Raw genomic sequence first — 24,838 nt, forward strand, 5'->3', positions numbered from 1 at the left:
TGATGGAAGAAGTGAGGACTTCCACCAAGGATGCTCCTAACACTAGGGGAGCATAAATGTCTCACAAGACTTAAAAAAACCCAAAACTTTCAGCAGTTAAGAAGCAGTTTAGTTATCTCTGATATCAATGAAGTCTTGTCTAAGAGGAGTCTCAGCCTTTTCTGAGTGTCCAAGAGAAAGTAAGAGAACCATTTTCTCTAGAAAAAAAATATTTATGTTATGCTGAGATTTTTCTGCAGCATTTCAAATCTGAGTTATTTTGGTACATTTTTTAACAGGAGCTATACAATAGCAAGGGTGTCTTAATTTTGTCATAAAAGTGAACCTGAAGTGAGATATTTATAAATTCTTCAAAGTAATTCTGTGCTTTAAAGGGCATATTCTCTGTACAGGGTGCATCATGGAAAGAAGTTGAACTTCTTTGAAATACAGACTTCAGCCTTAATTACAGAGTAGTGACTAGCACTTCCATTGCTTTAGGCTCAAAAATGATGGAGATAGAAAAGTAGCCCCTTCTGGGTAATTGCTTTTCTTCAAAATGGATAACTTATGTTCTCTTTCTTTAAACTCACTGTTCCCATGTCTGGTATAATTTAGGGAGCAGGCTAACACACTGGTTGTTGCTTTTTCTTACCTCAGAGCTGCTAGGTGAGGGGACAAAAAGGCAAGCTAGAAAAAAGGAGAGGATTGAAATTATAGAATGGTTGGTGAAATGACATTTTTAGGGATTCAGCCTGTGCTGAATAATTCAGTCTTGTTTTCCGTGCACCCCTGGTTGTTGGTTATGGACAAGGACTAGAAGACTTGCCAGATGTCTTAAAAAAAAAAGTCAATTATCAAAGTGGTCTAACCCACTTTAGTGTCAGATTCCTTCACAAACTTGTACCTTGTGTCGTTCATAGCTTACTGACTTAGTGTGTTTGTTTTTCAAAGTCTGACCTGATTTACTGTCTAGGAACAATTAGGGCCACGATGATACAAATACAGTATTCAAAGACATTTGCTTCCAAAGGATCAGTTTCAGCATTTACAAAACTGAAGGTGGTGGGATTCAGCTACAGATTAATCCAGCCATTAGAAAAGGAGGCAAACACTGCTTGTGCAAATACTTTCGCTACATCTAAATTGAATAAACTGAGGCTTTGGAAGAAGGAAGGGTAAAAATTCCAGCTGCCTCCTTTCTTTCTAGCTGCAACTTGGAGGTACAAGGGCGTAGCTAAGCTTACCTTATCCAGTCACCCAGAAAAAGACACCACTTGAATGCACTCTCTGAATAGAAGGCACAATGGTAGCAGCAACGTCACACAACAGAATGGCTTCTGCCAAATCTCCTTAGCCTTTCTGCATGATCACCAGGATCAGCAATCTGCTAACCAGCCCATTCTCTAGGCTTTGCTGCAGCACTATGCTTTAATTTGAGATTACTCTTGCACCCAACGAGAAACAAACAATTCTTGAGAGATGGTTTAAAGGGGAAAAAACACAACAAAAGAAATGTCACAATCCAGAAGAGCCAAATATTGGAAGGTGAAGGGAAGATTAAGAAGGAATTGCTTGCTACAGAACTTCATTAAAGCCATTTATTAGCTTTGTAATGCCTAACATTCTTCTGGCTCTATAGTTTTTTTTCATATAGGGGTGGATAAGTGTGCATTTCACTTTCATTTGCATTCTTGATCCCTGCTGCTCTGTTTATGGCATTGATGCTATTCATACAGTCTTTGCAATATTAATTTTTAATTTATGATGCTCATTAGGAGACACTTAAAACAGAACAATTATCATTTATCTTGATATATTATTTACTAAGACTTGCTGTCATGGTTAGGGACCTGTGATTAGTGGGAGGGGAATAAAAAGCAGTTCCAAAAGGTGTGTGGCTGAATGGACTGAATCTGAGGAAATGGATGTCACCACTGAAGTCCTGAAGTTCTGATGCCTAAGCAAAAGGCTTGCAGCACCTAATCAAAACTCAGGAGGAACCTCTGAAGACAAGACTGGGACAGTGCTTAATGAACCTGCAGGATAATATTAATGAAACTCTCCTGTAAACAACCAGCTCATCAATTATTCATCCTGCTTTTGTCCTGGTACTTTACTGTCTTCCCTTTTTGTCTCAATATGATTACCCTTTTTTTTTTTATTCCCTGTACCCTCATTTTCCTTTTGTCCTGTTTTGCTGACTTGTACCCCTGGTAGCACTTCCTCCCTGGGAAATTCTGTTTCTGGAGGCAACTGCACAGTATCCACAGGAGCAAAATAGGTAAATTGTGCTCTTTGAAGGCATTTGGATAAACATGCTGCACTTATTAAGACTTTGTAAACCAGATCCCTGACATGACAGCCTTGGAGAACCTGATTTGTTAAAGGCTACCACACTGGTGACTGGTAAAGAATTATTTATGCATTTCTCAACAAATTTGTAGGATTTTGTAAGTTATTGTGATAATATCTATATAGAAGTCTGTATGCCAAAAAAAGAATTGCAAATAGTAGTGACCTACTAGGAGTATATAGACATGCTCTTTCCCTCTTCCAAAACTGTCCCTCTCACAGGACTTTTAATAATCCCTGCCTTTAGTCTCTGAGTTCCCAGGTTGTTTATAATGTATGCTTGTGCAGAAGAGAAGGCAAATTGGATGTTTCAGAGCCTGATAATTGAAACTCTGCATCTGAAACCAATTGTGGTATTTTTGACTCTGTTTTATTTAGTTATTTTTAGATTTCCTGAAAGGGGTATTACTTCTGTTTGTTTTCTGTTTGACATCAAAGCAGGAACAACAAATTACTAATTTTGTAATCTATTCCCTGGACCCTTGGCTTTCAATTTTTTGAACCATTGCACAGCAGCAGTGGAACTGTATGTATGAAACCTCAAGGGCCAATACCATCAAACACCTTTGAGACACATGCACCAGTCCCTGCCTCTTTTCTGCTGAAAATCTTGACACTGCAACTAATCTCAAAGGAAACCACTGTATTGATAAACTATATTTTCTAGGAGGAAGGATAGGGAAGGAATTATAAATTATGAGGTTCAGCAATTCTGGCACTTTTTTTTTTTTTCTTCCACCTTCTGGATTTTTCAAGCTTGTATTTAGAGTGTATTTATATCAGAAGGGGAAAACAACAAAAAAAAATCCCCTGTTGGGTGTTATGGGAAAGCTGATACAACAGTCTATGATGACTCCCTCAAAATAGTGTAATGAGGACAGCACACAATGCTGCAGCTTGTAATTATGCTACATAGCATGTTTCACCTCCAAGCCAGTTTAAAACCTTACCAGATTTACCTTTGCAGCACTCCTGTGGACAAGGTATGTAGGCATTGTTAGCCTCTTTGTTATGTTGTATCAGAACTTCATTAGGCCCTGGGATGCAAATACAAAAAGGCATGGGAAAATGTACTCAGCACACAAGTCAGTTGTCCCTGTTATTTTGCAGCCTGTTGTAGATTCAGATCCTTTTCTAAAGAAAGCGCTGCAGAATGATGATTTCTGCCCCTTCCCCAGCAAGACCAGCTCTGACTACTGCTGTAAATAATTGCTGTTTAGTTAGTCATATGCTAAACCTGAGAATATTTATCTGATAAAAAAATATTTATATTTTTTCCTCACTAATTGACAAAACATTCCCAAAGACTTCCCTTATTTTTAGGACTCATTTAGACAGGATTTTAAAAACCGCTGCCAGAGTTTGGAGATGCAAATCCCGTGGTCTGGCACGACACGAGCGCTCAGAGCCGCAGCCTGACCCAGGCGCGAGCGACGTGACGCATCCACATGTCAAACTGCAGCCCCACGCAGGAATTAGCTTGTCTCCTGGAAACCTTCTGGCTGTGTTAGCGTGGTGTGCTCCCAGGCTTGCTGTGAGGGAGCAGGGGGATGAGGAGACAGGCAGCGTTACGCTTGCACGGTGATGAATGGAGGTCTCCTCGTGCCCCTGTGCTCTGGCTGTAAGCAGGCACCAGGATTCGAACAGCCCGTCTGAAAATGAGGGTTGGATTGAAATCAAGACGCTCTAGACTTTTCTAGCCACTCCAGCTGGTTGTACAGGGTTTCATTCATCACCTCCAAGGAACGTTTTTGGGTTAGCCCTACATCTTTCCAACCAAATCCAACCTTAGCTGCTCTGGTAATTTAATGTTAGAATTGCAATTTACTATAAACCTTCTTAGCAGGCAGGTAATCAACTTAACAGAGTTTATTGCACAAGCAGCTGTTCAGCAATCTAATATTATTATTCTTTTTTTTTTCTACCTGTTATTTGCAGCTGCAGAACAGGATAAATCCACATTAGTTCCAGTCTGCCTGACAAACAATCTCATCTCTGCCATGTTCTAATTTTCTATAACTTTCAAGACCTGGCTTCTGCGAAGTATGAAGCACATAAATTGAACAAAATAACTTTGAATAAAACAAGCCTGCTTAGTTTCTCTGGTTTACATGCCATAGGCTTGGCAGTTATATGGCATGTTAGTGATTTCTTTCTGTTTGTTTGGTTTTGGCTTCTGCTTTTTCTGTTTGTTTTCGAAAAGGGTTTACTGATGTTTGTCAGTGGTTAGTGGAATTGCTAATGTTTTAACATGATAAGGAGAATAACCCTAGGTGCTTATAGCATTTGAAGCAAGGCACAGCAACGAGGTGAGATGAATAGGTGTGTTCTTTCTAAAGATGGTATGTGCAGTAACAATGTCAGGGCTTTTAAACCACGGTCTTGTTTCCCTAAAGCATTCTTCATAATCGCATTCAGCTTTCATTGAACGTGGCAAGGGGGGAAAACCGATAGTGTGCATGTCACTGCATAGCATGGCGTAGCTCTTTTAATGCTGGCCCTTTATAATCTTTGTAGGGTCTTGTAACTTTTCTGATTTTTGCCCAGGGATAACTTTTCTCTTATTTTAACATAGTTCCTTTTGTCTGCTTTGGCCAGTAATTGACTTTGTCCTTTTTTCATTTATTTCTCTGCCTCCTGGTTGTAGCATCTTCTCCCTGGAGTCTCAGGTTAGAAGTTTTCCCTTTTGTGAAACCATGACAGGTGCCTAATTGAATGATGAATGTCCCTTTATTACTCTGTAATTGAACTGCCAGCTTTTTGATTGGTTTGTGGAGATGCTCCACTCCTCATCAAGCACTGCGGGGGGCTCCAGGGCTGGCAGGCTGGGCCTACCCTCCATCTGTCTAATCACATCTCTCCCCTACTTGGGTTTTGGGTGGGGAGGGGGCTCGGGGGGGAGGAAAGTCATAATAAATTATGCTAATTCGGCGTCGCCGTGACAATAAGAATATCGCATTGTTACGTGCGTGGTGGCGGCAAACGCGAGAAGACGTTTTGTCGTCGTGGCTGCCTGGCCTGACAGGCCCCCGATGAAGATTAATGGCCCTCACCTGAGTGACAGAGCGGGGGATTGTGGGGCAGAGAGGGTCATTCATCATACTCTGACAGGTGTCATTCACTCCGACAGCCGCACCACTGCCGCCTGGATAGCGGTTCCATTTTTCTGCCGGTTAAGCAAGGAGTTTAATAACATCCCCAGAATTAAAACTCATTCTTTGTAGCAGGTCTGACAGCTGAAAATAAGAAAATCAATTCTTCACATGTTATAGCACAGTTAACTGACTAGGGTTTTGACTTTAATTTAGTCTTTGGGCTGAATTTCAAGTAGGCTGCTTTTGTAAGACATCATCTATTAAAATTTACCAATAGCACTAACTTCACTTTTATTATTATGTCTGGATTAAAATGCAGCCTTTAATAGTGGATGTCATCTTCATTTGGTGCAAGCTCAAGATCTTACAGCTCTGGTGAGGGATATTCGACTTCAGCCTCATTAGTGATGTTTATAGCTTCTCTCTTCATTAATATTGATCCCTTAAACTACAGAGAAAAACAAGACAGACACTAATACGAACCACTTTGTATCATTAAACTGTTTGGATTTCTTGGTTTCAGCCATTGTGGCAAGCTGAATAAAGTATTTCAGAAATAAAAGGAAAAAAAAAAAGAAGAGACAGCACAAACTTCTGGCTACTCTTGGTGGGAAGAACCAGTTTAGCCTTATGGCCCTGTGCTGCTGCTGGCTTTGTTCTTCCTAGTGGGACTGGCTAATCCTGGGGAAGGCTTGGAAACAGCCCCTGAGAAAACAGCACTAAAATAACAACCTTACTATGTGTTTAATGTCTGAGCTGGTGAAGCTAGGACAAAAATGTTTGTTGCCTGTTTCATTTAACTTGTTAAGACTGTCGTAGCCAAGGGACAGGTGTGACTAGTCGGAAGCCCTGCCATGGAAACATGAATGAAGAGGACAGATTGATGTCTGTTTGTGTAACTTAGGGGGTTTGTGATTCATCAGTGCGACACCAGCATGAAAAACACAGCCAGGATGCAGAGAAGTGTGAGACCAAGTGTTTCCAGTGGGCCTGGAAGCATTTCTGTTGCTGTATGAGGTCAGAATGGAGCCCTATCCACAGAAGTGTGTGTAGTGTGGGTCAGTGTAATCTAGGAGGATTAATTCCATGTGGAGTAAGTGCCAGAAAACAGGCTGCTAGGGTGATCAGGAAAATGCAGAGCTGTCTTACAAGGAGAGAACAAAGGACCTCAGCTTGTCTGGACTAATGGAATGAGGGCTGAGGAGAACTGTGACTGCTCTCTACAAATACTTTAGGGGAAGTAAACGTGGGGAGTTGAGGAGAGGACAGTCTTGGTGGGACAGCCCAGGGCATTTCTTCCTGTCCTGTGTTCTTATAAAGCAAGTAATTTGTCTCCATGTAGATAATAAATCAAGAACTGAAAGAAATTGCATGTGGACCTCTCAGTGTCACTGAAATGTGGGGAAGGAAAGGTTTTGTTTAGAGGTGGGGAGGGAGGACAGGAATTTGTCACATGTTAGGGTATTTCTTTCTGTCTAGTTGCAAGTGGAGAGGGAGTGTAGGACAGCCAGGCTCCTCCACAGACTCTCATTCAGGTATCCAGAGTTATATGAGAGAAGTTTGTACACCTCAGTGATGTGAATAGGGGAGTTCTGTGCTTATTTTGTTTTATAGAGAGCATGTAAGCTTTGAATTCTTGTAAATTTTTCCCTCCACTTGATGTAAAATGTTAATTTTATCCTTGTGAGGCTACTCTGCTTTGAAAGGAAAAATTTTCTCCTCTGTTTGTTGTTAATGCTATGAATGAGCTGTGTTTAAACAGGGTAGAGGTAAACTGGATGCATAGAGTAGAAAAGCAATTTGACTATACAAAGTAATAGATAACATTTTACAAGTCTCTATTTGGTCTTAGCTGATTGTGTATATGTGTGGTGTTTCTTTCCAGTGCAAAAGAGAGGCATGAAGCACTTTTTCTTTTTCTGAAATCATTAACAAATGATGTTCTCTCTAGTTCCTGCAGGTTATTGCAGTTTTTTTGCACATGAAGCATTAAGTAATAACATAGTATTGGGCAGCCTCTGATGTCAGAAGAGGAATATTGTATGGATGACACTGTAGATACATATAAAGGTGAAGGAATGTATCTGACCAAAAATTATGTATAGTGGCATGTTTAGGACCTGTCTGACTCTTGAAAATTAAATAGCACCTTGAGCTCTATTTGGTTCCAGTCTCAGACTGGATTGGAAGAGAAGGATCATCAGTGTGTTAAATTGATAGGATAAATTGCTCATAAGTTTGCTATTATTATTTATTAATTGTGAGGCCAAAATCATGTTTATTCTGAATATTTTTAATGTGCAGCTACATGGTGTATTAGTGAAGTGAAAATAGAGAAGTGGAAGGGCTCTAGGTGTTTTCCAGTAGAATGATTGCTCTTGTCTTCAGTATCACTCATAAAAATTAGGATTGGTTTAAAATTATGTGAGTCACTGAGTATTTGGAAAGCAAGTCTTTTCACTAAAGGCAGGTTTTTGATAAAGCAACTCTAAATAAAGAAATGCTTATGAACTTAAAGAAATATGCCCTCTAATGACTTTTATTTCAGGTAATAAGAGAAACATGATTAAAACACGCCTTTTACCTCACTAATGTAAATGCCTCTATGTCACTTCAGTTTTTCCCTTCTCAATCTGTCTGACTCTGCACTCCAAAAAGAAAATTCAATGAGAGTTACACATGCGAAAAAATAGGAACTTCACAGTCAGAAATACCTGCCTGTAGGAATAAATTAACACAAGTTTGTTGTTTGGGGTATTTTTTTTCCTTAAGCCACAGCTATAGGTATCTCACCTACCTTTTCTCATAATTGTCATTCTAACCTGATGACAAACAGTTGCCCTGGAATTTCCATGTATTTATGCCTTAGTGCAATTTATGTGCCAAGAGGCACCCAATGACTTGTCAGGAGGATACTGCAGGATCTTTCAGAAGTTTTGTCTCAAAGAGAAAGTGAACATTTTGATTCTTTCTGTGGTAATTTTCCATAGAAGAAATTCTTAACATGCATGTTGTGCCTGCCAGGCTTAGTCAATCACAAGGAAGATATTTCTCTTTTATCATCTATTAGGCAATAAAATCTATATACTAATCAGTTTCTCCAAGAATTTGTAATAATTAAAGGGTACTGGAAAGTTTTGGATACTTCATGCTAGCAGTTGCTGAAGACAGGATGTGATCTTACAACATCAAGGTGGGAAAAGTGATACTGAAGGCCATAAAGTGAGTGGGTGACTACTATGACTACACTGTGTTTTGCCAAAATCTGACTTATTTCTGTAGTTTAACATCAAAAAGTAACAATGTATAGAACTTGCTGCTCGACATCATCCAAAAGGACAGGATAATACGTAATTCCAGTTTAGGAAGTGCTGACCCTGGTGAATTGTGAGGCTGAGATGAGATTAGCACCCTGTTCTGCATTCCCTCAGACAAGCTGGCCTAGTTACTTTAAGATGTAGGAAGGTATTAACCAGTGCAAATAAAAATAGCAAAAGTAGTGCTAAAGTAGGTTCTCACTGAGCTGACTGTACTTTCTGTTCTAATTATTTTCACTAAGACACTAAGCACTGTTGATAGTTCATTCTTTTTTTTCTTTTTTTTTTTCTTTTTTTTTCCCACCATGAATCCTGGCACCTGTACATCATGGCTTTTTCCTGGGTAACAACATCTGTATGGAAATCTCCCACAGTGTTTTGGGTTTTTGAGTGGATTCTTATTACAATACTTAAACCAAAAGAAATGTATTTCTACAGCATGGCCAGGTGCCTGGCTGAGGTGAAGGTTTCACTGACTATACAGAGCCTTAATGACAAGAGTAAATGAAATCTTTTGGGCATTTGAAGTAGATTTCCCAGCCATCCACAAGTTTGTTAACCTATCCAGAAGGAAACTCTTAACTACCCATGCCTAGATACCACCATGGGAAATCTTGGGTATTACTATGTCCACTTACTACTGTGCTCTCATCCAACTAAAATCAACCAAGTCAACTAACTTAGCTGAGTGGACTGATTTTTAATTTTACCATTAGATATTGACCATTGTGTCAGCTGTTTTGTGGTTATAAAAAGGCATTCAATTCAATTTTTATGTAAGCGATGCTTTTATCCAAGATAGCTTCAGATGCATAGTCACTGATAAAAGTGTAAAGTATTTAAAGTTTGATATGAAGTGTACAGCAATGAGAGCATGACTTAAAGAGGAGGTTATGCAGGCAATCTGATTCTAGCAGGCTCAATTACAGTAGAAGTTAATTTGATAGGGATCATAGACCTACACTGTAGCCAATTAGTAGGATGAAACTGGAGTACACACAACAAAAGGGCCTGATAATAAGCAAAATGCTTAGGAACAGAAGCCAAATGAAAATGAAATAAAAGGCTGTCATCCAAAAATCTCTGGTCTTGAGAACATGGGACAGCCTCCAAATGGATGATTATGGCATTTATCACAAGGTACATTGGGTCAAAACACCCATTAATGTTGGTACAGAAATTTCATAAACAGGAAACTACATAAAGAAAAAGGTGATTTGGAAAAGGAAGAAAATGTTAATCTAATCTGCTATCAGTTCTCTTGGATCTACAAAGGGAACATACATGCTTAAATTCATTTTGCCTTTCAGATCATAATTCCTTGTCTGAGTTAGGGTCCTGTTTGCTTTAGGTTTGGTGGTGGCACTGTAGCAGAGAGAGGTATTTCCAGAGGCTGGACCAACCTAGAGTGATGAGGGAGCCAATATACTTTTATCAGTGCCAGTTTTACCTGACAGGCAGGAGCTCAGGGTGTGTTTCACCAGATTAAAACTTAAATATCCTGTAGAATGAGGTGGATTTGTTCTAGCTGCAGGAGAACAAATGGAAGGCTGGACACTTGACCTTAAACACAGGTGACACTGCAGGTAGAGGGCACTTCAAGGCACAATGGCAGAAAATAAGATGTATGATTTAAGGTATAATGCTGCAGAATGATTTTGGCAAGCTACAGATGATGTTACCAGAATCTAAAAGAGTTACAGTAAATAACATTTGTCAGATTGGTAATATGGACTATTGGGTGATCCTTGTGGAAACTGAGCTAATGGCACAGGGGCACAGTGAGGGGATCAATCAAGGAAGCCTCTAGGAAAGGAAGTGCTCTCCTGAGCAGTGCTGCTTGAAAAGGTTTGGGGCAGAAGGAATGAAAATGACATTGCAAGTAGAAATAACAAAAGATAGACCTCACCACATTGGGATTAAAAATTCTGAGGGTGTTTGAGACAACAGACCTATCAAAGAAAGTTCATTTGAGATCATGCTGAGGAGTCCCATTGGAACCATGATAATAGATTCATTTTAAGGCCTGAAAAGACCTTTATGTTTATTACTTTTGTAATACAAACCAAAGCACCTTATCTTTTAAATTCACATTAAGCTGCTAATGTTTATTATCTGAGCATACCAGATGCTTAAGCTAAGAAGGCTTCTTTTCAGAAGATTTAAAATTGTTAAAAATATACCATCTTTTCCTTGCTTTAACTGTTCCCTTTGTTAATTATTAATTTTGTCTTTGTGGCTACCAAATATTTCATCATCTTGCACATATTTGTTGCTGATTTAGAGATCAACACATACGGATGTCTTTCATTCATATTCAAAAGTGGATAACTTCATCATGTGATGCAATTATCAGACTCCTAACCTTTTTTTGGGTAACCTAGACATGTTACAGAAGTGTGTCACTCCATGTTATTGCCTTTAACCAAAAAGCAATTTTATTTGTAATTGTTTGGTTGATAAAACCTGTCTTTTTTTCCCCCATCATAAACTAACGAAGTAATTAGTATTAATTAGCATTAATTTGAATCTTAGTTTTATACATATCTCATCCAAAATCAGTGTTTTCATAGCTTTTCATAAGGCAAATGTCAGGCTGTTCATCTTAGCATTATCTTAATTTTCCTATTTATGCTTTCTAGTCATTAGCCTTCTTACAGACAGTGGATGAAGCAAATCAAAGACATGGATGGAAAATCTGTGGCCTGGATGCCACAAAGAAATTGAGCCGAAGAGCTCCTATACCATGGCTGGCCAAAACCCCTGTAGTTCTCAGGATGTTAGCACTGAAAGTTTACCAGTTTACACAGCTAAACAGTGACCTGTTCCTCACAAAGTAAAAATGGGGAATCTCTAAATCTGCTATAAAAAGTTGAAAGAATACTCACTGTGTTTTTGTGTGGCTGTGGATGAGCAGAACCCTTTTAGCTTACACAGGGACTAATCTCTGGGCTTTACAAGCCCTTTAAAACTGGAGGAGCCTAGCCAAGAAAGAAATCCTTGCACTTTAAATTCTTCTTGGTCTGGATTTTGAATTTTGTTAATAAAGCACAAATTGCTTAGAAAATTGTCAGGGTTTGCTGTTGAAAACCTCCTGGGGACCGAATTTGAATTCATGCCTGTTTGGGTAGGGACCTCACAGCAGAGATCTCTCTGCAGTGGACAGTTCTGTTCAGATCAGGTGTCAGCCTTTTAGAGCATGTTCTTCCTCCTCCTTAATGTCAGGATCAGGCAGATTCAGGCTCTGTTGATGCTGTTTTATGGTGATACATCAAATTATTAATGCAAATCTGTTCAGAAAAATTCACCTGGTATTACTCAAGCTAAAAAACTCATAACCTGTGAAACTGACTGAGGATAATGTTCAGTTACATCCTCCTGGTATATTTCCTAGAAAGAGGGTGTATGTTAAAATCCAGATACCTGCATTTATTCTAAAGGTGGGAAATTATTTAGCATTTTTTTCAGATAAATTTGGAGAATCTGCTTGGAAGGAAATGGTAGTGATAATATCTTCATTGTTCATTGTAGGTAATAACAGATTTCAGGTAATTTTGTTATTCTTCCCTGAAATTTCAGCTGCAAGTTCATCTGTTGAAGGATTTGACACCTGAGAAATAGCATCAGTTATAAAATATTAGTCTAGCAGGTTGCAGTTCTCCACAAGAATAAAAAAAAATACTGTGCTGTTTAAAATATTCTTAATTAATGGACATCAGACAACAGTCTGGAAACATACTCAGTCTGTAACACTATAGGAACCACTTCAGGTATCACTGCTACTCTAATTCTTGAGGCATTAATGTTGATGGTAAACATGAAAAAAAGAAATACTTTCAGTATGTTGAAAGAAGTATGCTGTGGCAGCAGAGATGCAGAAAATGCTAGTAACTCTTCCTTATAGGCTCTCCATGGGAGTAACTGTATTCCAAGTCCATCCCACTGCTTTAAACTCAGCTGAATTATATGATAATTATTCCTTGCTCCCCATTGAAAGGTTTGGAGTTTACAGGAGTCATGGTGTCACTCTGAAATTTGTACTGGTAATGACACATACAGCTAAATTCTTAATTTAGCCATCTCAGTTAAGTGTCTGAAGCTCAGTGAGATGAATCTCCAGGCTTAAAATTTCCTGACTTTGGTGTCCCTGTTGGAAAAGCAAAGGTAGCTGAGAGAAGAATGCCCTGATTCAACCAGGCTCAAGTGAAGTTTTTCATTAAGTTAATAAGAAATGTAGAATAATTTCCTTCAGAAAATGACTCTGGAGGTCATCTGGAGCATCCTTACAGGCAACAGCTGATGATGGCTCCTAGTGGACAGTCCTGCTTTTAGTTACTATTTTGCTAAAGGTTAGGTTCCTGTACATAGTGGAGAAACAAAAACAAAAACAAACAAACAACAAAAGCCAAAATCTCATTAAATTTAGTGTAACTATGGTGGCTCATTCATATAAATTAATAAATATCATCATGTCATAACATGATTAAGGAATAAAGCCAAGTGGTTTTAGTTGAAGTTTTCTACATTTAGAAAATTTATATAGAAAATACAGCTGAGGTGATGTAATAGTTGAAGTACTTGTGAAGGTGAGCAGTGTGGGACATAGCTAGATATAATTAAACACACCAAAATTAGCATAGAGACAAGATGAAAAAAATAAATGTAGTCACGGGGGACAAGTAATTCTAATTAAATTTAAAAAAAAAAAGTCAATTAAAAAAGTTGTATTTAAAACTGAGAAAAATATCTATGTAAAAGACCTTGGGGAGATTAATTAAAAAGTAACTACATAAGCTGAGAAAAAAACTTACCCACCTTTGCTGTTTATCTGCAGTCCCAGTTGCAGAAGGGTCTGGTTAATCTGAAGGCTTTGTGATCATACTGCTATGAAAATTTCTACCAACACAATGTACTGGTTCTTTCCATACACATATTGAGGTATTAGGACATGGGTTGGACTTGATGATCCTGAAGGTCTCTTCCAACCTAGTGATTCTGTGATTCCTTAGATGGACTAATGTTTGCTTTCACTGAATGTGAGTGTTTTGGAGTAGGAAACTATAGGAAACTAGCCAATTAGTAATTTTTAAACTAGTGCTTTAAAACATCAGTGCTAGACCCAAACAGTCCCCAGTGACTACAGCAGATTACTAGCAAAGCTGTCCAGGTGCATGTTGGTAATGATAGATTGGGTAGAACTGCAACACAAGTTGGAGCTGAAGCGCTGTCAGTGGTGTTTCATCAGTAAATCTAATGCTAAACCCACCAGAAACAAGAAACACAAAGCTGCTGAGAGGCTGAAGAAATCAAAGGAGTTTGTATCCAAGATTTAACAAAACATGTCACCTGATGACACCATTATTATCTGGTCTTATGACACTGTCTTCCATTTCTCAGGCTTTTCCATTTATGACAGAATATCCCTTAACCATTTGGTGATGCTGCATTTCCATTACCTGCTGTGTCTGTCCCTTTCTAAACAAAATTATTCTACTTTTTGTGTTTCTCTTATAATGTAACATAGGAGAGAATTTCTTGGCTCCCTTCCTAGCTCCAAGGTGTTTAATGTAAAAACTGATGTGCTTTTAAATGTTCTGTGCATCTCCAGTGTTAGAAAGTCAGCTTAAAACCTGGGACCATTACTATCTGTTTACAGATTGAGAACAGAAGATCAACTGGCTTGATCCTTTTTGTTTTGTTTTGTGTTTTTTTTTAAAAACCCTAACATTCTTCTCCCTTTTATTTTTAAAATTTGGCAGGCCTGGAGTTGTGGAGCACTAGAGAATGACCACAACAGAAGCTGCAAGTGCTCACCTGTGCCAGTTGGTGCAAACATCTACAGGGATGTGGTGGCCCTCTCAGGGATACAGGTGCTTCTACCATCTCAGCCTATAATTAGAAAAATTGGGAAAAGAATACAAAAGCCTGGGGCTCAGATAAGACTTTGCTTATCTAAAAGTGTTTTGCTGTTTGCAGAGCACCTCTTGAAAATGAGGCTGGCACACCTCAATTTCTGCAGCTGCTGGATTGCATCAGTATTTAGAGCTTTTTGTTATCCTCAGTTTCCACTTTAGCTTGCTGTCAGAAGTCTCCTCTGCCTGATATTCTGCCTTCCTGTGCTGCACCATCCGTGTTTGCTACAGATGTGGGAAGCAGAGGTTAAACCCTTTCCTCCCCCCAGTCCCTTTTCTGGTCTGTTTTCAAATAATGATGCCATTATCTTTCAGCAGCAAGACTGGATAGCATTAGGTATCTCCATTCATTCAGTACATCAGTCAAACCAGCCAAAGAATATATTAGATAGAATCACAACTTTATCTGTCCAATACATAATATAGCAACGTAGCACAAGAAGGGCTGCTCAAATTGATTGAATTGGGTTTTCCTACAGAGCTGCTTTGTGTCTAGTGGGAAATATTCTGTATCAAACAATCTACATGAACAGCAGCCGTGGTGTGACTAATCTCAGCAATGCTAATACTGAATAATCTCAGGAAACTTGAACAGGAGGATCAATGTTCCACTCACTTCATATAAATGGCCTATATTATAAAACCCATCAGATAAAGGTTAGCTACTGCTACATTTAGAGCCCCACATGTATGACACAGGTGGGGTATAGCAAGCACAAACCCTGATCTCACAGGCAAGACCTAAGTGACTAAAAAGTCATCAATAGACATGCCTTAAAAGGAATTAAAAAAAAAATTAAAAGAAAAGCTTCCTTTGTTTCATAGTTATTATAGTCTATATTATTATAGTCTATTTCACTGTTATTAAACAGTGATTTCCATATAAATTTTTCCATACTGGACTTTTGGTGTCCAACCCTTTAAAAAAGTTAGTCACCTGGGCCAACTGCAGAAGGACAGAGTGTTTGAATATTCCAGGGTGATGGAAGATTGTCAGCATTAGCCTGCAGAGAAAATAAAAACCCTGGAAACAGTACCCAGGGGAGTATGAAATTGGAACTTCTGCTAGGAAAAGCTTTCAGCTGAAGAGAACTTGTTTGAGCTTTCTCTCATGGTGTGTAATAACGTTTGTACAATTTCCCATTCCAGGCTGTAGAAGGCCAGGGCTGGTGGCTTTGATGCAGCTTGGCTTAGGCAGGAGGGAAGATGAGCTCCAAGGGTTGCTCCCCTGGGGGAGATGGGTTTTGGCACAGTGGGAGAAGAGAGTGAGAAGCAGTGACCTGAAGAACACGAGTTCAGCTCCCAGCCACCACTTTTTATTCTGCTGTTCTCACTAGTGCTGCCTCTACAGTTTGAGCAGTTAGTGCTAGATCATTTCTGTTCAGGGAGATCATCTGGTTAGAAAGCCATTTCTTTGGGGGGATTCTTTGGATGTTTTGTTTGTTTCCTATTTTCTTTTTCTCTTTAAGTTCTAAAAGCTATCTGCTAAATAATTCCTCTTCTGTTCTGCTTCTGAGGTTTTGTGTACTGCCTTTTCCCAACAGCTGTACCAGGACAGTGCTGCAGTGGGGCCTGTCTTTTACTCTGTTTTTCCCCCTTTTCTATGGTGCTAAAAATCACACTGATAGAACTTTTTGATTTAGACCTTTGTTGTCTCAAAGAAAGAGGAAATTATTTATAATCAGAAGGAGACAGGTTTTCATCACTGTAGATTGATGCATGTTTTAGAGCATTCACCTTTAAGGTGTCCAGAATACAATCTGCTAGACCCTCTGTGGATTGTAAATTTCTAGAGTTGGGCCTCTTTTTTCATTTTGTCTGCTGAGAAAAGCTTTATGATCACTATTACATTATCTTGTCTGTAGTACTGTGGACTGGGCCCCTTCTTCCTATCAGGAAGCCTTTTCTTTACTTTCATACCAATAAAGTGTTTCTTAGACCAGGGTTCATTCCTAATAAGCAACTTGAGAATTTCCCCTGAACTAAGAAATATTTTTCCCCTCTGTGTGCCCTAAGCTTCAGAATATCAAGGCGCCTACATGCTTTGAATCTAAGACAGAGCTTACAATCTAACAGCTTTTTTATCACCTTCCATCAAGCAAAAAAGCCTCCAGGTGGATTAAGCTGTGTGTATAGGAAGCTTACAAGGTAGCAGGTGTCAAGTCCCAGTAAAGGTCATTCCATTAGAGCTATTCTCTTCTCAGACACAGCTTTCCTTGTGGACTCCTGTAAAACTGCCACTGAGACATTGGTGCACTGCTTTACAGGGCAGGGATGTTGAGCAAAATGCTGAAGCATGCACAGCCTATTTGCCCAGGGATTTTAGGCTGGTGTCTAGCTGTAGAAATGTGGCCCAGATAAAATACAGTGGCACTGATAGAGACTGAAAGCAGGGTAGGAAAAATACCTTCCCATGTTTCTGTTCCAGCCGTCCGAAAAGGTCCAGATTAGCTGGACAGGGTGTTGACAGTATACCATAGAAAAAGTTGTGAGTTGTTAAAAAGAATTAAAAATCAAAATCCTTGTTGTATTATGATTGAGGGCCTGGAAGAGCTTGAAATATACTTGATGCATCCCATTGTCTATTGTTACCAGATCAAAGGAGAAAGACTTGCTGTAAAAATGAGTAAAAATCATGTGACAACTCATGCTGCCAGACATTTCAAGGCATGAGCAGACAGCATTCAGTCAGCACTCTTGGATCATATTTCTGATTGTATCTTCACAAAAAACAAGGATCAGAAACAGAATTTCCTTTTCTTCTTTTTTCTTTTTTTTTTTTTTCTTTTCCCTTCAATGGGAATGATGTAACATGAGGAGCTCCAGCCATACCTGTGCACCTTTCTTGCCCAGACTGCACCGTGCAGCTTTGCCCCTGGCTGTAGGCTTATGGGGGGGTGAGCAGGAGGTGAAGGGTGGAAGGGGCCAGAATGATAAAACTGCTCTAAGTGACATCTCAGACAGGAAGAGTTTGGAAAGCTTTAGTCAAACTTGTGCTGTTTCAAAGCACGCTGTATGAAATCTTGCATGCCTATTTAAAAATTAAAGCTGAGGAAGTGACTTGCAGCAGGCAACCTTCCTCCTGAAAACTGAACTTATAGAAACCAGACTATACTGTGAGAAAAAGATGGTGGGAAATCTAATCAGATAAGCACAAACAGCAATGAATTCAAAGCCTCAGTGTATCTGTGAAGGAGAAAACCTTCCAAACCTAACCAGTTCTGTTAAGAACATTGCAAAGGAGTTGTGATTCTGCTGCTTCTGTCTTCACCTCAAATATCTTGAGCAAATACCAGTTTTCAGCCAGTAAAGAGGAACCACTGATTAACTGACTTGTCAATAAATGTTACTACCAGATGATAATCCACGATGATAAACCATCTGAAAATATATTCATAAAAGTTGTGAAGGATCTTAAACTGGAGAGGCTGAACCACTGGGAAGAAAGTGCTAAAGTAATCAATTATATCAGAAGACAAAAAGCAGCACAGGCTCTAGCTGACATGTTTTCATGTGGCATATTGGCAGGTTTAATATGGCCAGAAAAGATCCACTTGAGAACTTACTTGGATTTCTGAAAAAGTTTTGATCATCAAGAAGCATTACTGCAAGATTTGTAATGGGTTTTTCTGAATGTGAGAGGCTCATTGGTGTGAGTGTTAAGAAGTTTTTGAACATCAGCTCATCCAACAGCAGTCTGTGTACATGCCCTCAGCCTGCAGCAAGAGTGAGGAACTTTGGATTTCCTATATCCTCCTCACAGAAACAGTGCAACTCTGCTTGGTTTTGTGGAATGGTATAAAAAAAGATGATTTAAACATTCCTGTTTACTGTTCCATAAAAGCAGGAATCAGAAGTTATGTCAGAAAATAAAAGGTGAATCAGTTGAAAAGTGTTAAGAGAGTCACTCTGTAGGCAATGGATGTGTAACCTGGTGGAAATTGGTCACATGAATCCTCACAGTTCCCATTTTAGGTCAGCTTTAGACATCTCTGTGCACATTCATATTAGGTGGTGATAAAAATAACCCTGAGAGCAAACAAAACTTTAGGCTTTAGAATATAAACTGTGCTTGAGTAATAAGGTAAGAGAGGATGGTGCTAGGCCCTACCTGTTCACTGGAGGGTTTCCTTTGTTTAACCACTGGGGATTTTTGTCTTGGCTCCCTGATAGAGGGACCTGTCCAATATGTCAATTCTTGTGGTTTTTCCTTGTGTGACATGGCTATCAGTTGAATCATACATTATATCATGGCTCCATGGTAGACTTCTGCTCTCAGTTACTGACTTTCAGCAGCTCCACTCCTATTCTTGCTGAATTTTAAAGTCCCTGTTGATTTGGTGGTGCAATTGTTCATGTTTCTTTTAAACATACTCTTCATGTTGATCCTACTTGGCAAATGGTAGTGAGCTTGTGAGCTTTGAAGGCTGGCTTGAAAACTATGAACATCTGAAGATCTTGTGCCCTTTTTTCACTTTAAATATTTTATCTTCCAGCTTGGAATTATTCATTGGATTAACATGTGAACTGCTCCCATTGGAAAGAGGCTGGCTGTGAGGATTTTCCCTGCATTTCTTCTTGAAAGGAGACTGCTGATGTTAGGAGCCACTGTTCTTGTAGCATGGCTGGCATTGAGAGAGTGTTTTCTCCAGAGAGAGACTCTTTGGTTGGGAGCAGCTGCTGTTGGCAAGGCTGGCTGGAAGAGATCTTGTCCCTGGTGGTTTGGGCTGAGTGGAGACCCTGTTGCAGGGAAGTGTTGCTGCTGGAGCAGAGCCAGGGTGGGGTGAGTGAGCACGGGAGGCTCTTAGCAGGAGAGTTTCTCTCACAAAGAGCCCATCCCCAATATCCTTAACCAGGCAGGGTTTGGGGGGCTGTGGGCTCCCGGTGCCAGCGGTGCGTCTCCAGGGATGGATCCAATTGCTGGGACTGCAGTAAAGGCTTTGTGTGTCTTTGTGTGTGCTGAGTGTTTGTTTACCTTGTCCAGCCATGATTTGTATCACACTTAGAGCCTGTTTGATTTAGCTCAGCCACTGTTGTCATATTTAATATTTTAGTGTGTGTTTCATAAACACAGCGAAACCTGCACAACTCTCCGTCTCTTTTAGGCATCCCCTGTCTTTGGGAACAACTTTAAGACATCCCTTAGGTTTCTCTTGTAGATTTGTCTGACCTTTAGTAAAAGATGCCTTCAGCCAAGCTGCAGAGCTTTGCTGCTCCCTTGGTGAACTTCCTAAGACAGGTTTCAGTCTGTTTCACTAATAATAATTTGGTTTTCTTCTGTGTGAATGTGCACAGTCTGGCTGGTTTTTTTTATTTTTTCACTTTTGTTCTGGAGCTGATTTTTACTCAGTGATCCTGTTCTATTCTGCACTGGGTTACTCAGCAAAAATAATATATTTAGATTATTCTCTTTCACCGATTTCTTTTAAGAGAAATAATATATCTCATGCACAAGGTGGAGTTAGCTTATGCACATACAAAAATGTATACACATACACATTTTCTTTATCATTTTTGGGTCACTGTCAATTATTTCACTTTCCTTTTCTATTTTTTGCTATTTTATATTTCAGTGAGTGTTTCATATTGTAGTGGATGGTACATGTCTGGGACTTACACATGACTTTACTTCTGGCACAACTAACTCCTCTGGTGTTTAGAAGTAAAAAAGGAGTACATAGAAATTCAAGATTGGATTTTGTGCTACCAGCCGCTCTTATCTATAGACAGTAAAAGAAAATGCCTTCCTGCAAGTTATCTGCACAGAAGGAAGCTAATATGCTCCTAATTAGATAGGAAGGGAAACCAAGAACATGAAGCTACCTATTCACAGCTAATTTTAGGCTTTTGTTTAGCAGTGCTGACGTAGAGACACGGATGTACCTGCAGAGGGCCCTGGAGGGTGTGTCAGCTTAAATAATATGATGTACCCTGTGTCAGAGAGCTCCAGGCCTCGGCTGAAGTGGAATTCAGGCTCCCAAACCTCCTGGAAACACTGCTGAGATTCTGGAGTTGGAGTAGAGCATTTCAGACGACCACACTGAACATCTGTGTTTTAACTATAAGACTGTGCTTGCTCTTTTTTTAATTTTATTTTTATTTTTATTTTTTTATTTTTTATTTTATGTATGTATGTATTTATTTATTTATTTATAATTTTTATTTTTTATTTTATTTTTAATTGTTATTTTTATTTTTATTTTTATTTCTATTTCTATTTTTTATTTATTATTACTATTATTTATTTTAATTTTTATTTTTAATTTTTATTTTATTATTATTATTTTTGTCTTTATTTTTATTTTTATTTCTATTTTTATTTATCATTATTATTTATTTTCAATTTTTATTTTAAATTTTTTATTTTATTATTATTTATTTTTATTATTTATTTTATCTTTATTAATTTTTATTAATTTTAATTTTTTAAATCTTTTATTATTTTATTATTTTTTTATTATTATTATTTTTTAAAATTGACCTGGATCTCCATTGTGTTTAATTTTATTTTTTTAAATTTACCCTTGATACCTGCCCCAGCCAGCTCAGCCTTTGTTGGTTAGAAGGCATCAGTCCTGTTCTGTCAATGCAAACTAAACCACTTTTTTTTTTTCACTTTTTTAATCCATGCATGGATTTATTTGGTGATGTTGGAAAAAAGTGCAGCAGGAAGCAAATTGTCAATTACTTTACAATCTCTCTTTCAGCTGCATTAAATAAGGGATTATTCAAGAGGCAGGAAAAATGTATGTTTATCATGGTGATGGTTTTAATTCTAAATAATCTATGATTTCAGAATCAAAAAGGTTTGGGTTGGAAGGGACCTTAGAGATCCTCTAGTTCTGAACCCTCTGCCATGAGCAGAGACACCTTCCACTGGCAAAGGTTTCTCAAAGTCCCATCCAACCTGGCTTTGAACACTTCCAGGCTTGGGGCAACCACAATTTTCTGGACAATCAATGACAGTTCTCACCAACATCACAGTAAAGAATTTCTTCCAAATATCTAATTCTGTTCTTTCAGTTTAAAGCCATTCCTCCTCGTCCTGTCACTCCATGCCCTTGTCAAAAGTCCTTCACCAGGCTCTTGGACCCCATTTAGATACTGGAAAACCACAGTGAAGTTTCCTTGCAGCCTTCTCTTCTCCAGGCAGAACACCCCCAGCTCTCTCAGCTCTCTTCACAGCAGAGGTGCTTCATCCTTCTAATCACCTTCCTGACCTTTGTCCTGGCTCCCTGCAGTAGCTCCACATCCTTCCTGTGCTGGGGTCTCCAGATCTGTATTTCAGTGGGGTACCACAAGAGCAGAAACACCTCCCTCCACCTTCTGCCCAGGCTGCTGTAGGTGCAGCCCAGGATACAGCTCTCTGGCAAGCAAAAACTGGGGGATTTTGATAACTCCAGAAATATACACATTGATTCTTGACCATCTAATGCTAGTTATGCATTTTATTTTTTTTAAAAAAAGGAAAGAACAAAATTCTCTGGCAATAACTGCTGTGAGTCACATTATAGCTGCAAATGTGTTTTGTGGCAGGAAAGAAGGAAGTCAGGAGAGAATCTGAGCAGTGGAACTGTCTTGCTGCTTTGTCTGCAGAGACTCTGCACAACCACTTACCTGGTCCTCCCAATGGCAGGAAAAAAATGGGGCACAGGAAGGGGGAATTGGTTGTGATGTGCATATATACATATGAACACTCAGGTATTTCCACATGAATACAACTATGGTGCTTACCAGAGCTGCATATTCTGTCCCAGGCTAGATTAAAAATGAGTTTGCATATATTTTCTGTCAGAATCATTTCATTTAAAAAAAAAAAAAAAGGCTTAAACATAGGAACAACACACAAAATAAAACAAATCCCTAAGCTTCATGCCCTCCTTTTTTTCTCCCATTGAAACCAGAAATCTCACTTGTAAATTTATAATCAAGGACAGGTCTTGTTAGTTCACTGGAGCTAGAGATAGAGAACCACTGTATCGTTATTATTTGGCTTCAATGTGACATCTGGTGGTGCCCAAATAAAAAAAAATATCTTCAAGTGCACCTCAGAAGGTCTTGCTGTTCACCACATAAAATGATAAAATTTACTCAGAGTTTTCATCTATTAAAAAACAAGAAACAAGCAAAAGATATTTCTGTTTAACAGACAACCACTGCCCAGATTTGAAAGTAGGGTTGGCCTTGGATACCTTCTGCACATCTGTAATCCCAGTGCACAGCACACTGCATAAATTACTTGTGTTTGGCAAGAATGGCATGTGCACAGAGGCTGTGTCTTGGGTCATAGGCATGTGCATCCTTCTGCATCCTTTACTGCTTCCTCAGAGCCAGCTGGGCCATAGATTATTTGGATATTATTTGAATCCAAATTCTTGAATATGTTTTCACACACCAACACACATGTACATGTAACGCACTTGGCCTGAGATTTTCCAAAGCCAGCCCTGAGGCTGGAGCCTAAATAAGCCAGTTTTTGAAAGGCCTGGTTTTCCAGGGCATGCTGTACATCTCATGACCATCATTCTAGATGGCTGAAGTTCATCTGCTCAATGCTATTGTTTTCTTTTGACAGTAGGACTCTGAATCTCACAAAACCCCTGTGTTTTCCTCACAGAAATGAGGACCCAACTAAGTGTTTTGTCATGGTTGGTGACACTGATAAGAAGAAACCTTGCAAAGCATAATATGCTATCAAAAATTACCTTTTTATTCCCCCCTCTAACACATGTTAAATTAGCCAATAAGCCTTGAAGCTGTGCATACCTGATGATTAATTTATGCTATTTTGTGAGTGGTTTTTCTTTGAAAAAAAGCTTCTATCATGCTAGATTTACAACATTGCAGAGTTTCACAATGTTGCAATGCTGTCTTCAATTCAGCCGCTTCATATTGAAATTTCACACACAATAATTGGCTGACCTTCACAGCTATGGCAGAAACTAATTAAAGCTGTAAGGCTTTGCTAGTTATGCTTTTGTGAAATGTGAAGTTTGGTGATAATGAAATATGGGGTGCAGATGCTATTGTCTCAGATAGTCTGTGTCCTTGGTTCACACTAATGAAGAACAGCAATTATTAAACAAAACGTATTTTCAACCATTAATTATTTGTGTTTTGATAGACTAAATGTCCCAGCAGCAGCTCCTTCTTCTTCACTTCTTCAAAAAGTCATTTAATGTAATTTTACAAGCAAATGGGAGAGTCCTGAGGATGCTGCAAGAGACTTTTACTGCATTTGGAGGATTGGCTTTAGACTCATTCTGTGGTGCATTGCACAAGAAACTGCACCACGAATAAAGGAGTGTTTCAGATGGGGTGATATTAAAGTTTGGGGATTTAATTCCTCTAGATGGAATCTGAGTAACACAATCATTATTTTGTTGTTAGATTCATAAAGAAGACAGAAATGAGTACATGCTTTTAAGGGTGGATGGAAAAGGGCTACATCCTGCAGTCCATCTTTCTTACCCATTTAAATGTGTCCTCTGTGATCTCACTTACTTCAGCAGAAGCAGAAGTTGATTTTTAATTATGGTCAATTGGAGAAGATGCTCAGGTGTCCTCTCATTCTCAAGAATGACTGTTGGGAGAACATGGGGAAAAGGTTTTTGATTTCCCCCACTGAGCTGAAATGTGGACTGTGTGCATGTATCCATATCTTTCTCTTACGTTTGTGTGCTTAGTACTATAGTTTCATTAATTTACTATAGTTTCATAAATTTAGAACCACTATGGCTTGTGTCTTCCAGTCCCCTCCATTTATTTCTGTTCTTTCTTTTTTCCCCCTATACCTCCTGCCAGTCCTTCCCTGTGTCATTCCCCACAGTGCTATGTGGGTTTCATGAACAACCATTTCTCCTTTCATCTGCCAGGATGATCTGTTTAATGTCAGCTTGGTGTGATCTTGTTCTGCTTGAGGGTTACTGCTCAGATTAGCTGGAGGAAGGACTTCACACTTGTTGGAGATACCCAGTTAGGCCAGCTGTACCTGTGGCTCCTTCACTTCATGCTCAATTCACCTTTTGGAGGGTGTTGGGTGGGTTCTTGTTGTGTTGTGCTTTGTTTTGTTGTCTCCCTTCTCTAGTTTATGAAGCTCTGAAGTTTCCATGCCCACTGCAAGCAGCAGAGGTATTTGTACCAATCTGAGGTGGAATATGTGCAGTCTGAGATGCAGAGG

The sequence above is a fragment of the Parus major genome, chromosome 3 (genome assembly GCF_001522545.3).
Source record: "Parus major isolate Abel chromosome 3, Parus_major1.1, whole genome shotgun sequence".
In the NCBI taxonomy this organism is placed as follows: domain Eukaryota; kingdom Metazoa; phylum Chordata; class Aves; order Passeriformes; family Paridae; genus Parus; species Parus major.